This window comes from Quercus lobata, chromosome 4, assembly GCF_001633185.2.
Source record: "Quercus lobata isolate SW786 chromosome 4, ValleyOak3.0 Primary Assembly, whole genome shotgun sequence".
Lineage (NCBI taxonomy): Eukaryota > Viridiplantae > Streptophyta > Magnoliopsida > Fagales > Fagaceae > Quercus > Quercus lobata.
In genome coordinates, this window is record NC_044907.1 from 17527734 (window position 1) to 17540160 (window position 12427).

The window sequence follows — 12427 nt, forward strand, 5'->3', positions numbered from 1 at the left end:
TGACCTACTGTCCTACTTATTTAAAGGGAAAGGAGGAGATATTTAATTTACCAGAGTTCCAAAGAATGCTACAGACAAGGAATAGTGGGCTCAAGTTCCAACGCCATTTGTGACCGTAGGATCTGAAGATCCTCGTGAAGGAGCACCTCGAGCGTAGGGGTGTCAAAGGACCCCGCGTGAGTAGGTGAAGGAATGCCTCTTAATTTGACACGTTCCCCCATGTAAATGGAAAAATGCAAATATTAATGAAGTGCAGAATCAGAGCAGGCTATGATGTAGGCCCAACATTATCAAAACCCTCCTCCCCAACTAAAAGTCGAGCATCAGGCTTTTGAGGGGCTATTGTGGGGCTAAAGAAAGTGTAGCCCCGGCCCAGGCCCAGTTTATCTTAAGGTCCGCAGCCCAAGCCGAGGAGAGCCATTGCCGAGGACGACCTCCTCCTCGGCACTTCATTAAATGCCCAAAGAAAGGAGCAAACTGAGTGTAGCGGGCAGGGTCAGGGAAAAAGCAGCCAACACAGTAATACGGAATTCGGCGTCTGACAGGCCCATGCCCATGCCCATGCGCCTTTCCAGCAACTCCCAACCATTCTAGGTATGGGTCGACTGGACAGGCCTGCACCCCAAAAGTAAAATCAACACGTGGACACAAAAAAGGGGGATGGAACATCAGTATAAAAGGAGAAGAAAATAAAGCTCGGGGGGGGGGGGGGACTCTGGCTAAAAAAAAGAAAAGGGGTTTAGCTAGGGAAACCAAACCCGCACATATAGTATTTCTCGAAGAAACTACTACTAAGCAGATCATCTATGCTCAAGGCCATACCTTTGTAGTCCACTCTCTACAAATGATATTGTGAGGGCCTCTTTTCATATGAGCCCAATACTGTCTTGGGATCGTAACAAATTGGGCACCTACAGTATTAAATTTAGATAAGAATTTTAATATGTGACTAATTACATTTACTTTTTTAAAAAAAAAAAATTGACTAATTATTTATATTTTTATGATAAAAATTGTGTTTAGTTTTAAATATATCTATACATGCTATTTTTTTTTAACAATTTGACTAATTATTTATATTTTTATAATAAAAAATATGCTTAATTTTAAATGTGTTTTTATGGGTTATGTAGGGTCTGTCTTTGGGGCCCAGGCCCAACAAGTAAGTGATTCTAGCCCAAAGAACCCTAGACAATGAATTTGTAGAGAGCGGGTTACAGAATTAGGGCTGGACGAAGTGAATGTTAGTTAATTGTATGCCATGCAGCAATTTGAACGTAAGAATATCTCCTTAATGTCCACAGGATACTCAATCCGAGGAGACGTATGGGTGCACCTCTTGTTATGATTAAAGACTACAACATTCCTCTCTCTCTCTCTCTCTCTCTCTCTTTTCTTTTCTCAATTTTGCCGATCCCTTCTTCATGGGGATTTCCTTATCTTATATAGCCTCTTTAAATTGATAAGAACCTTACACTTGTTAACCATCTGGACCTTCACTTGAGTGCCTGTCCTATCGGACATCCACCTTATCTTTCTGTGAGTTGCATTGGCCAATATAACACTGTTTGCCTATCTTCTCCACATTAATGCGCCTGGAAAAGTAGCTTCCTTGCATTCAATGCGGCAGTTATGGTTGCCCCCTGGACGTCTTACATTTTCTCCCTTCTTCCTGCTTTGTAAGGCTCATCCTACCACCCACATTTGTTTAGGATGATTCTTCACTGTGGATAGGGCGTATATTGGACCCGTATTTGGTGCGTCCGAGGAGACATTCCTCCTCGGACGTCTTTTAAATAAGTTGGGCTCAACAGAGTTGGGCTGGAAGTCTCTTGGTCCCCATTTTCCCTTTTGGTCATGGCTGGACTCCGTGCGGGGCCCAAGGCCCATTGTTGACTTGGGAATTTTACCCCTACAGATTACATGCTAGCTTTAATAAACTCTAATTAAATGGTTACTAATTCCACAAATTCTAAATTAATTGGGATTTGTTAATCCTCCAAATGGGCATTCCTGCATCATGAATTTTCTTACTAGTAAAACATAAATGAAAGCTTAATTTACGCATTAAGTCATTAATAGATTTTCCTGCAAATCAATTTAGAGAAAATTTCTTCCAATTCACTATGTGATTGTTCATATGATCATCAACGTGTAGTTTTAGTCATATGACCAATTTAGTAATTATGTGACTAGTTTAAATAATGTAATGACTCAAGTGATTTAATGCACATATTTGTCCTATGAATTTCCACATAATAGTTTGGAGGAGATTCTTTTTACTAGGTTTTGAGGAAAATTCCTTAAGATATTGATAATGGTTTTTTTTTTTTTTTAATATTCTACGAAATGCCTCACTCAGCATACTGTCATTATTTAAATCACAAAGCTTATTATTCTAATATATTGAAATTATCTTTCATCACCACAGGTGCACAAGAATAATGACTTATTATGAAGTTTATCATCATGATAAGGTAAGTTTATGATATATAACATTGGAGCAAATAATCAATCTTGTAGCCTCCCCATAGTCATAGCTATCATGTATATTTTTTTTATGTTTTTTTTTTTTTTTCCTTTTCCCTCCTGTATTAAGAATTTTGTAGCCAATGCCATGCACAATATATATTTTGAATGATGAAATTTATTAAGAAGTGAGCTAAGAAAAAAAAAAAACAAGGGAGGCTTGGGAGTTGGGACCATCATTGCTGATTAGGGCCCAACAAACGGATTGAGGAAGAGCAGAGATGGAGGTTGACCCGTCTAGTTACAAAATAGGGCCTATTGGGATACACGGTGGGCTACTAAGTTATCAAACCACAGAGTTGAAAATCAAGTTGTTTTTCACTCTACAATTATCATTTTGACCCACTTAGCCTTTGAATAGTGTGCTTTGCTAAGAAAAAAAGCTCAATTTGTGACCTTTGCATTTCAAGTTTCAGTAAGTCAGAGTAAGGATGTACATGGGTTGGGTTTATGGATTTTTGCAACCCAACCCACCGTAATAGGTGAAAAAAATATAATCCAACTCAACCCACATAGGTCGAGTTGGACCCACAGATTGGACAAATTTTTTTTAATTGCTATTAGTAATATTAAATTGAGAATTAGAACAACATTACCACAAATAAGAGCAAATTTATAACTAAATAATCATGAGTATAACATCAAACCAACACAAATTATATGAGGAGAATTTAGGGTTTGGGTTTTATTTAGGAAGATGGGTAAAAAAGTAAATAACAAAATTATATATTATATTTTTAAAATTATATATATATATATATATATTAAATATAAGTGTGTCGGGTTAGATTAGGTGGATTTGTGAATCTTATAATCCAAACCCAATCTAACCCATTATAGTATTTTACCTAACCCAACCCACCAACCTCTAAAAACTGACCCAACGGGTTGGGTTAGATTAAGTCGGTTTTGGCAAGTTGGTGGGTTAGTTGCACACCCCTAATCAGACAATAATTAATCTTAAAACTGACCAACCTTTTTTTTAATGAAACTTACTGAATTGGATAAAAGTAATTTGCAACTTTTTTTAGTAGGTTCATTCTCGTGATGTTTCAGTTTTTCCATTTGTGGGCTGAGTCCACAGCCACAATTGCTAATAGTTAATGCGGGCCCAATGAGCCAATATAAGTCCATTTCCGATTAAAAAAATTCTGCACATTCGGTGAGCTATATGTATATAGGCAATCACTCTACATAACCTTTATGGGCTGAGTCAAGGTTGGGATTTCTCTGATAAAAAATGTGTTATATCATAAATGAACAACCAATAATTCTAAGCAGAAACACATGGTATTCTAATTTATAACTAACTATTCATGTAAATATTAAGCGGTATTCTGGTATAATAAAATCCGTAATATGTATATACTCATTATATTGTTTTTATTTGTTGAAGGTTTGTTTATACATGAATATGTTATTTATTGACTTTATTTAAAAAAAATTAAAATTACACTTATGATTCAAAAGAAATCATTTTCGTAAATAGGTAAAGTCAAGTACAGAAATGTGAATTATGATATTTTGTTAATAGAGACTCATCATCTTATCAAATTATAACATTTCTATATATACACATACACACACAAAACTTTCATGAGAAGTAATAAATTACTATATTAATTGTGGGCACCCAACCTCTACCTTAGGGACCGAGCCTAGAATTGGGCTCACAATTTACTTATAGAGTAGACCTAGTGTTTCCTACTAAGGGTAGTTCCACTCCGAGTGACACTCTAACTTCCCTTAACCCCAGTAAACGCCCTTGTTTTCCTCTCCGTGCTACTCTCTTCCCTTGCTCTCCTAATTCGCTTTCTTTCTCTCTCTTTTCTCCCTTTCTTTTCCAGAGTTCCCAACCCCCTTTCTTTACTCAATTCTTCTATTTATAGCTTGAGGTTTGTGGGGGTTTCATTATTGCATTCTGGTCTCACTCATGTGGGTGGGGTCCAATGCGATTATTCTTGACATGGAATATATCTCATTGGAAATGGTGGTAGTGGCTTTGGAACTCATTTTTGTCTCCAAAAGATTGCCTAGCAACCGAGCCACAGGGGAGGTATGTTGTTCCGGGCATACGCAATCCTGAACAGGTCATAAACGGCCAGACATGGGCTTATCTATCACACACTCAAAACCGATGTGGGCTTACTATGAGGTTTGGGCTCAACTTCAATTCTTGAGAATGTTTGGGCCGAGGCCCATTAGGCTTGAGGCCGTACACCGTACATTATTAATTAGTTTCTTTTATCATTTTTTTTTTCACTTTTGAAAGAAAATAATAATCATATTTTCATAATAAAAAAAAATCTTTTTTTTTTTTTTTTGGATGACAATTGGACAAGTTGGGTGAGTTTTGAATCCACGAGGAGGACTAATTGCTGCATTGACGAACAAAACAACTTTGTAAATTTTGAAATTTTACCTATTTTGCTCTTCCATTTTATACCAAGATGTAGATCTACAAAATTTGAGAAAAACCATCAAAACACACACACATGCATATTAATTCTATATGGAAAATTAATATCAAGGTTGTAGCATAGAATTTAATAAAAATAAATAAAAATTCATTATTTTCTTTAAAATGAGGTTTAATTTATCTAGGATAAGGCGATGCATACGTTGTTGGCTAAAGTTGTAATCTAATTTTCAATTTTAATTTTGTTGTTAAGAATGAGATAAAGATTGTTTAGTATGTAATTACCATAAGAAAATTATAAAATACTTGGGAGTATAATATATGTGTATCCACTCTTCTCATGTGAAGGAGGGTCCATTAAGTCCATTTCAATCCTCTTCAACCCATTTGGTCCATTATCTCTCTCTCTCTCTCTCTCTCTCTCTCTCTCTCTCTCTCTCTCTCTCTCTCTCTCTCTCTCTCTCTCTCTCTCCATTTGTTTCAGTTAATCTTAGTTTGGAAGTAAGAATTTTATTTTATTTGAATGTGCTTATCAATTATTTGAGTAATATCAATTGTAATTATGTGATAAATTTTGATTATCATGATAATCTCCCTAGGAGAATGAAAAATTTGAAACTTAAAAATTTTAGTTGTGCCAAAAGAAATTAAGAAAATATAATGCACAGTAACAATAGTTAGAAGAATATAGACAACTTTACTATGAAAAATAATAAAATTATATATTTGTAAAAATAATAAAATTATACAATATACCATATCTCAAAATAATTATATACTCCCCTACCAACTAGTTTATCCTAAAAATTGAGTCTGAAAAAATCTTAAGGTTGTTCTAATAATCTTTAGTAGTAATAATTAAGATATTTGTAGTCATTGTTATCCCCTTGGATTATTATTATTTTTTTATTTTAATTGTGATATTATAAAATTGTCATTTTAAAATTTGAAATTTGAAAATACTATTTTGGAAATTATAGTTAAGTGTTTTTCTCCACTGAGCATTTGGAATATTTTGGTCTAAAATTGATGTTTTTTAGTGCAAATTATCAAAAAGGACTTAAGTCCATCATGAAGGTTATCTTCATATTTCACTTTTAAATACTGTACATAATAATAATAATATAACTTCCCCACCCGCAAAGTTGTTCACAAATCACCAAGGTTAGCCCTAAGCCTGGCCTAGGGCTCCCTATTAGAGAAAGGCACCCAAAATTTGTGACCACGAGTAATTTTTTTTTTATCTAAAGAAATATGAGTAGTATATCTTTTCTTTCACTCTTAAAAATGCTCAAAAATTAAATGATGTTAGAAATATTATAAATTTTTACATAGGTTGTACAAATTCATTTGTTACAAGTCACAAGAAGTAATACAAATTTATCATCTTGTTGAAATACCACCAATTAAATTCATTGCACATCAATTTGTAAGTTTTTTATACTAAAATTTTTAACAACTTTGGCATTATTCCAAAAAAAAAAAAATTATGGATGAAAAATGGTAAAACTACTACAAAAATCTTACATACTAATGTGACAAGAATATTGTAAGGACACGATTTGGTGACGAACCTAAACAGTATTGGATTCGTACGTAAAAGGCCCAGACAATATGATTTGTAGAGCGTGGGTGTAAAGAGCTAGGTTAACTGTGGTATCTACCTCCAAGATTTTCTCTCAAGCCCATACAATGTATTCCTTCTTTTTTTGTTGGTATAATCAACGTCTTTTCTTAAGTCCCTAGTGTTACTCTCTCTCTCTCTCTCCTTCTTACTTCTTTCTCTTCAGTTTTATGTGTGTTCTTCTTTTTTTTTCTTTTCAATCCCCTTCTTCATGTTCCTCTTTTAGTTTATATACTCCCCTTCGCGATCCATCTTCACCGAACACGTGTAGATTGTGTCTGGGGGATTTCTTTCTGTCCCATCTAGTGCCTCCTGGAACTTCCTACGGGCAGCTGTAAGGCTGCTTCCCTACTGCTCAGGTATCACCTCCACATTAATGCGGCCAAAGAGTTGGTTGAAAGGTCATTAATGCGGAGGCAGCTATAGTTTCAGATATTTGTTTGCCTTATCTCTTTCATCTTCAGTGGGCTACTCTATCCCTTGAGATGACCTACTTCTGAGGTCTGATCGTGGTGAGACCACGTCCTGATCGTCTTCGGGCGCGATCGTCCTCGGACGCATACTGCCGAGGAGCATGGCGTCCTCGGACGGGTGCACGACCTCGGATGGGCCACTGGCCCAACAATCCTCAACCAGTTCTGAATCCTATGGGCCTATCAACCGAATGATCCCCACAATAGCCCCTCAAAATCCTACTTTTCGACTCCTCAGGAGAAAAGGTGGGTTTTGACGTCATGAGCCTGCACCTGTGCGTGTTTCGGGGCATGCCCCTGACGCTTCAGCGCCCCGATTTTGGCAGCATTAAATTCTGACAACTCCCTTGTCCCCCACGTTCGACGGTTAGATCCAAATCGAACGGTAGGGGGCTTCTCTTGCTTTGTGAGCGGGAATTTCGCCGCTCACAATCTTCACATGACTATAAAGGCGTTCCCAAATTAAACCCGTACCTTACCTTTGATGGTTACGCGGTTCTAAGGCCTATACACTGAACCTGCCTTCTTCCTGTCTTCACTGTTCTCCTGGCGACTACAAATAATCGTACGTTGTCCGAGGTCCTTCCTTTGAACCTGTAAGTCCCCTCGAAGCTTTTACCATTTTTATTCAAAATCAAAAAGTTTTTCCTCTACTAAGTTTCTTTAGAGAAAATGGGGAAGCAGAGGAATCCCTTTCGGTGTCTCGTTGACTCCGAGGAGGGTATTAGAAACTTCCGCATGAAGTACAGTATCCCACCAACGGTAGGGCTGAGGTATGCGGCCCAAGGGGAGTGGGTTGACGCCAGGCAAACTGGGGAAGTGGTTATCCCCATGATCGCCTTTATTGAAGGAGGGATGACCATCCCCATGGGTAGTATCACTAGGGGTTACCTTAATTTCTTTAGGCTATCCCCCACCCAATGCGCTCCCAATATGTTTAGGATTCTAGGAAGTATAGACGCTCTGAATCAGAGAATGGGTCTAAATCTATCCCATCACGACGTGAATTGGGCGTACAGCCTTCATCGCCTAGCTGACCAGGACTACTATCTCAAGTCGAGATATCCTGAAGTAAGGTTGATTCAGTGCCTCCCTACTTCAAATAAACACCTAAAAGAGGATTTCCTCATTTTTTCTGGGGAATGGCACGATGGTCTATCTTGCCCGACTGTGGAGGGAACGCCAGGTGGGTGCGAAGTTATAGACCTATGCTACTTAGCTCATAATCACATTTTAATCACCTTTATTATTTTCGCGTCTCTCAACTTTTAACTTTAAAACCAACGGTCTTGCAGATAAACGCTACACGAAGCCCAATCTCAGATTGGTCAACAAAGCGAGCCTAGACAGATTATTGAGAGCTGAAATATACGTGAACGAGGCTGATGGTCAACTACGAGCAGCCCATTTAATTCTCGGATATACCCCCCGTTCTTTTGGCTTTCAGGCGCCGAAGTGCGTGATTAGGGCACGCGATCCTCGGCTTCGCCGTATCAGTGTTGCCTACGAAGGATTCATTGCTCCAGAGGGTATTCCACTTCCCGAACACACACCTCTCACAGAACCTCTTTCCGTGGCCAGCGTCTCAGCGAGGCTTTCTTCACCTCCACATTCCCTCAAGAAAAAGGGCACCAATAGGAGAAGGAAAAGGGAAAAAAGCAAGCAAACCGGCGCAACAACATTGGAATCCGCGGACGATTTTGAGATTTTCGATCAGCCCTCAAACCCCGAGGAAAGTTCTGACGAGATGGGGGTAAAAAGGATACCCCAAAAAAGCCTAATGGAGCTGATAGGAGGTCAACAGGGAAAGTCTACACCTGCCCAAACAGTACCATCGCAAGTTTCATCTCTTCCAGCCAGGTCTCCTCCTCCAGTCCCCCGCCACCCTCCTCTATCATCTCCGCAAACAGCACCGCCAAGCACTGCCGAGCCAGAGAAGCGCAGAGAGCAGAAAGGTAAGGGGGTGGCAGATGCGAGCAAATCCCGTCCCACTCGAGAGGAGGATGTCCAACGAGCGGCAAAGCAGCAGAAAACCGGACAGCCCTCTACGCGGGGCCAAGAGGAATTCGATTCCCCACATCCCGATTCACAAGCATGGCTGCCAGTTCCTATGCTCGGTGGGGAACCCCTGCGAAACGATGCCTCTGTAAGGGATTATAACGGCGGCATAGGGTGTCATGTGGCCTCGGCCATAGAGGAGGCCTTATTGCTCCCAAAGGATATGGCCGAGCTAAAGAATGTGAGGAAGAATCAACTCATCCTTGACAATAAACGATATTTGGGCATGGTGGGAAGCTATCTTTTATACTGCCTCATTCTGTGACTGTTACTTACTAATGCGTACTTTTCATTAACTATAACACTAACTCACCCCCCTTTTTATTTTTTACAGATCATCCAAAATACCTTCAAGCTAGATGAGATGCTCAATGCTTGTTCCAATCAGCTAGATGGTGAAAGGAAAAGAAGGGTAATGGCTGTTCAAACCTTGTCCAAATCTGAACAGGATCTAACCGTCGCAAGGAAAAAGCTGCTGGTTGAGGAAGAAGCTCGCAAGAGTGCTGAATCGTCATCAGAGGGCTACCAGAAGCAGGCCGAGGAACAAGCCAAGCTTCTGCGCGAGGCGAATGCTGAGCTGAAGAAAACTCAGGAGCAAGTTCTTGTTCTTAAGAAGCATCTGGAAGAAACTCAGGGGTTAAGGGAGAGAGCCGAAAAGCTTAAAGAACAAGCCGAGAAAGCAAAAATCGAGTCTGAGAAGGCAATGGGTGAAGCCGAGCAGAGGGGCTACGAAATCGGGATAGCTGAAACTGAGAAAGCGTTAAGAGCCGAGGTTCCGGAGGTTTGCCGTATCTTCTGTGCGAGAACCTGGAGCGAGGCTCTTAACCGTGCTGGGGTTGAAGCCTCATCTGAACTACGTAAGCCAGAGAGCGTATATTACCCCGAAGCGATACGCACCTCAGCTCCTCAACCACACCAAGCTGATACTCCAGCCCCAGCTATTACCCCCAGCGAGGAGATTTTACCTCGCAATTCCCCTCCAAGAGCTTCTCCAAACAAATCTACCACTGCTTCGAAGACATATACGGTCTCACAGGGTTTTCAACAAGAATTGGACTCCACAGTTCAATCGGCTGGGGGCATCATCAAAAAGTAAAAAGATAGAAACTGCTTTGTAATTTCAATTTAGACACTTAGTAGAGGACTTTCTCGCTTACTTTCTTATCATTCTGATGGTTCTAAGTTATCTTTACACTTACTTACTTTGTCGTTGTAATTTTGGATGGATTCATTTCAGACGCCTCCTTTATTGTACATCAATCTTGCATTCGAAGCTCTCTCTTTCTGACTCCTTAACGAATGTTCATAGGGCATTACTTTTACTGAGATTACGATTTAGAAAACTCATTACCACTCTTTCTGCCATTTAATAATTCAATGCACAACTTAGCAGGTAAGTTTCTACCGAATTAGTGGTCTAAGGATTTGACATAACATAGTTTCCGTTTAGCAATTCATTATGAATGACAGGATGTTAATTTCCACTAAGTTTGCGATCCGGGGACCTGGCATAACTCAGTTTCTGTTTAACAATTAAGTATGAATGATAGGATGTTAATTTCCACTAAGTTTGCGATCCAAGGACCTGGCATAACTCAGTTTCTGTTTAACAATTAAGTATGAATGATAGGATGTTAATTTCCACTAAGTTTGCGATCCAAGGACCTGGCATAACTCAGTTTCTGTTTAACAATTCAGTATGAATGATAGGATGTTAATTTCCACTAAGTTTGCGATCCAAGGACCTGGCATAACTCAGTTTCTGTTTAACAATTCAGTATGAATGATAGGATGTTAATTTCCACTAAGTTTGCGATCCAAGGACCTGGCATAACTCAGTTTCTGTTTAACAATTCAGTATGATAGGATGTTAATTTCCACTAAGTTTGCGATCCAAGGACCCGGCATAACTCAGTTTCTGTTTAACAATTCAGTATGATAGGATGTTAATTTCCACTAAGTTTGCGATCCGAGGACCCGGCATAACTCAGTTTCTGTTAACAATTCAGTATGATAGGATGTTAATTTCCACTAAGTTTGCGATCCGAGGACCCGGCAAACTCAGTTTCTGTTTAACAATTCAGTATGATAGGATGTTAATTTCCACTAAGTTTGCGATCCGAGGACCTGGCATAACTCAGTTTCTGTTTAACAATTCAGTATGATAGGATGTTAATTTCCACTAAGGTTGCGATCCGAGAACCCGGCATAACTCAGTTTCTGTTTAACAATTCAGTATGATAGGATGTTAATTTCCACTAAGTTTGCGATCCGAGGACCCGGCATAACTCAGTTTCTGTTTAACAATTCAGTATGATAGGATGTTAATTTCCACTAAGTTTGCGATCCGAGGACCTGGCATAACTCAGTTTCTGTTTAACAATTCAGTATGATAGGATGTTAATTTCCACTAAGTTTGCGATCCGAGGACCCGGCATAACTCAGTTTCTGTTTAACAATTCAGTATGATAGGATGTTAATTTCCACTAAGTTTGCGATCCGAGGACCTGGCATAACTCAGTTTCTGTTTAACAATTCAGTATGATATGACAGGATGCGGGACTCATAGAATGCATATCTGACGTAAGTTAAAAGAGAATATTTAAATTAAAACTTCTTTACTAATAATAATACCTTCTGAGATTATTTACATTCCAAGGATGGAGTACAGGTTTTTCGTCTAGATCCTCTAGATAATAAGCCCCTACTCCAGCTACAGAGGTAATTCGATACGGTCCCTCCCAATTGGGTCCCAGTTTTCCCCAGCTTGGATTCTTAGTGGCCCCCAGGACCTTTCTCAGCACCAGGTCGCCTATGGTTAACGGCCTCATCCTCACATTGCTATCGTAGCACTGCTTGAGTTTGTGCTGGTAGTAAGCTAGCCGTACCATCGCGCTTTCCCTTCGTTCTTCAATCAGGTCTAAACTTTTTTCCAACATCGCATCATTATTACTTGAAGAGAATGCACTGGTCTTTAATGTCGGGAATCCAGTTTCCAGCGGAATAACGGCCTCGGTTCCGTAGGTCATGGAGAAAGGAGTCTCTCCCGTCGAACGCCGGGGCGTTGTCCGATATGTCCAAAGCACATGTGGGAGTTCCTCCACCCATCTTCCTTTCGCGTCGTCTAGTCTCTTCTTAAGCCCATGGACAATGACTTTGTTAACAGCTTCAGCCTGCCCATTGCCTTGCGGATAAGCTGGAGTGGAATATCTGTTTCTTATTCCCAGTTCTGAACAGTATTTCCTAAAGGCATTGCTATCGAACTGGAGCCCGTTGTCCGAAACAAGAGCTCGTGGGATTCCAAATCGCGTAACAATGTTCTTC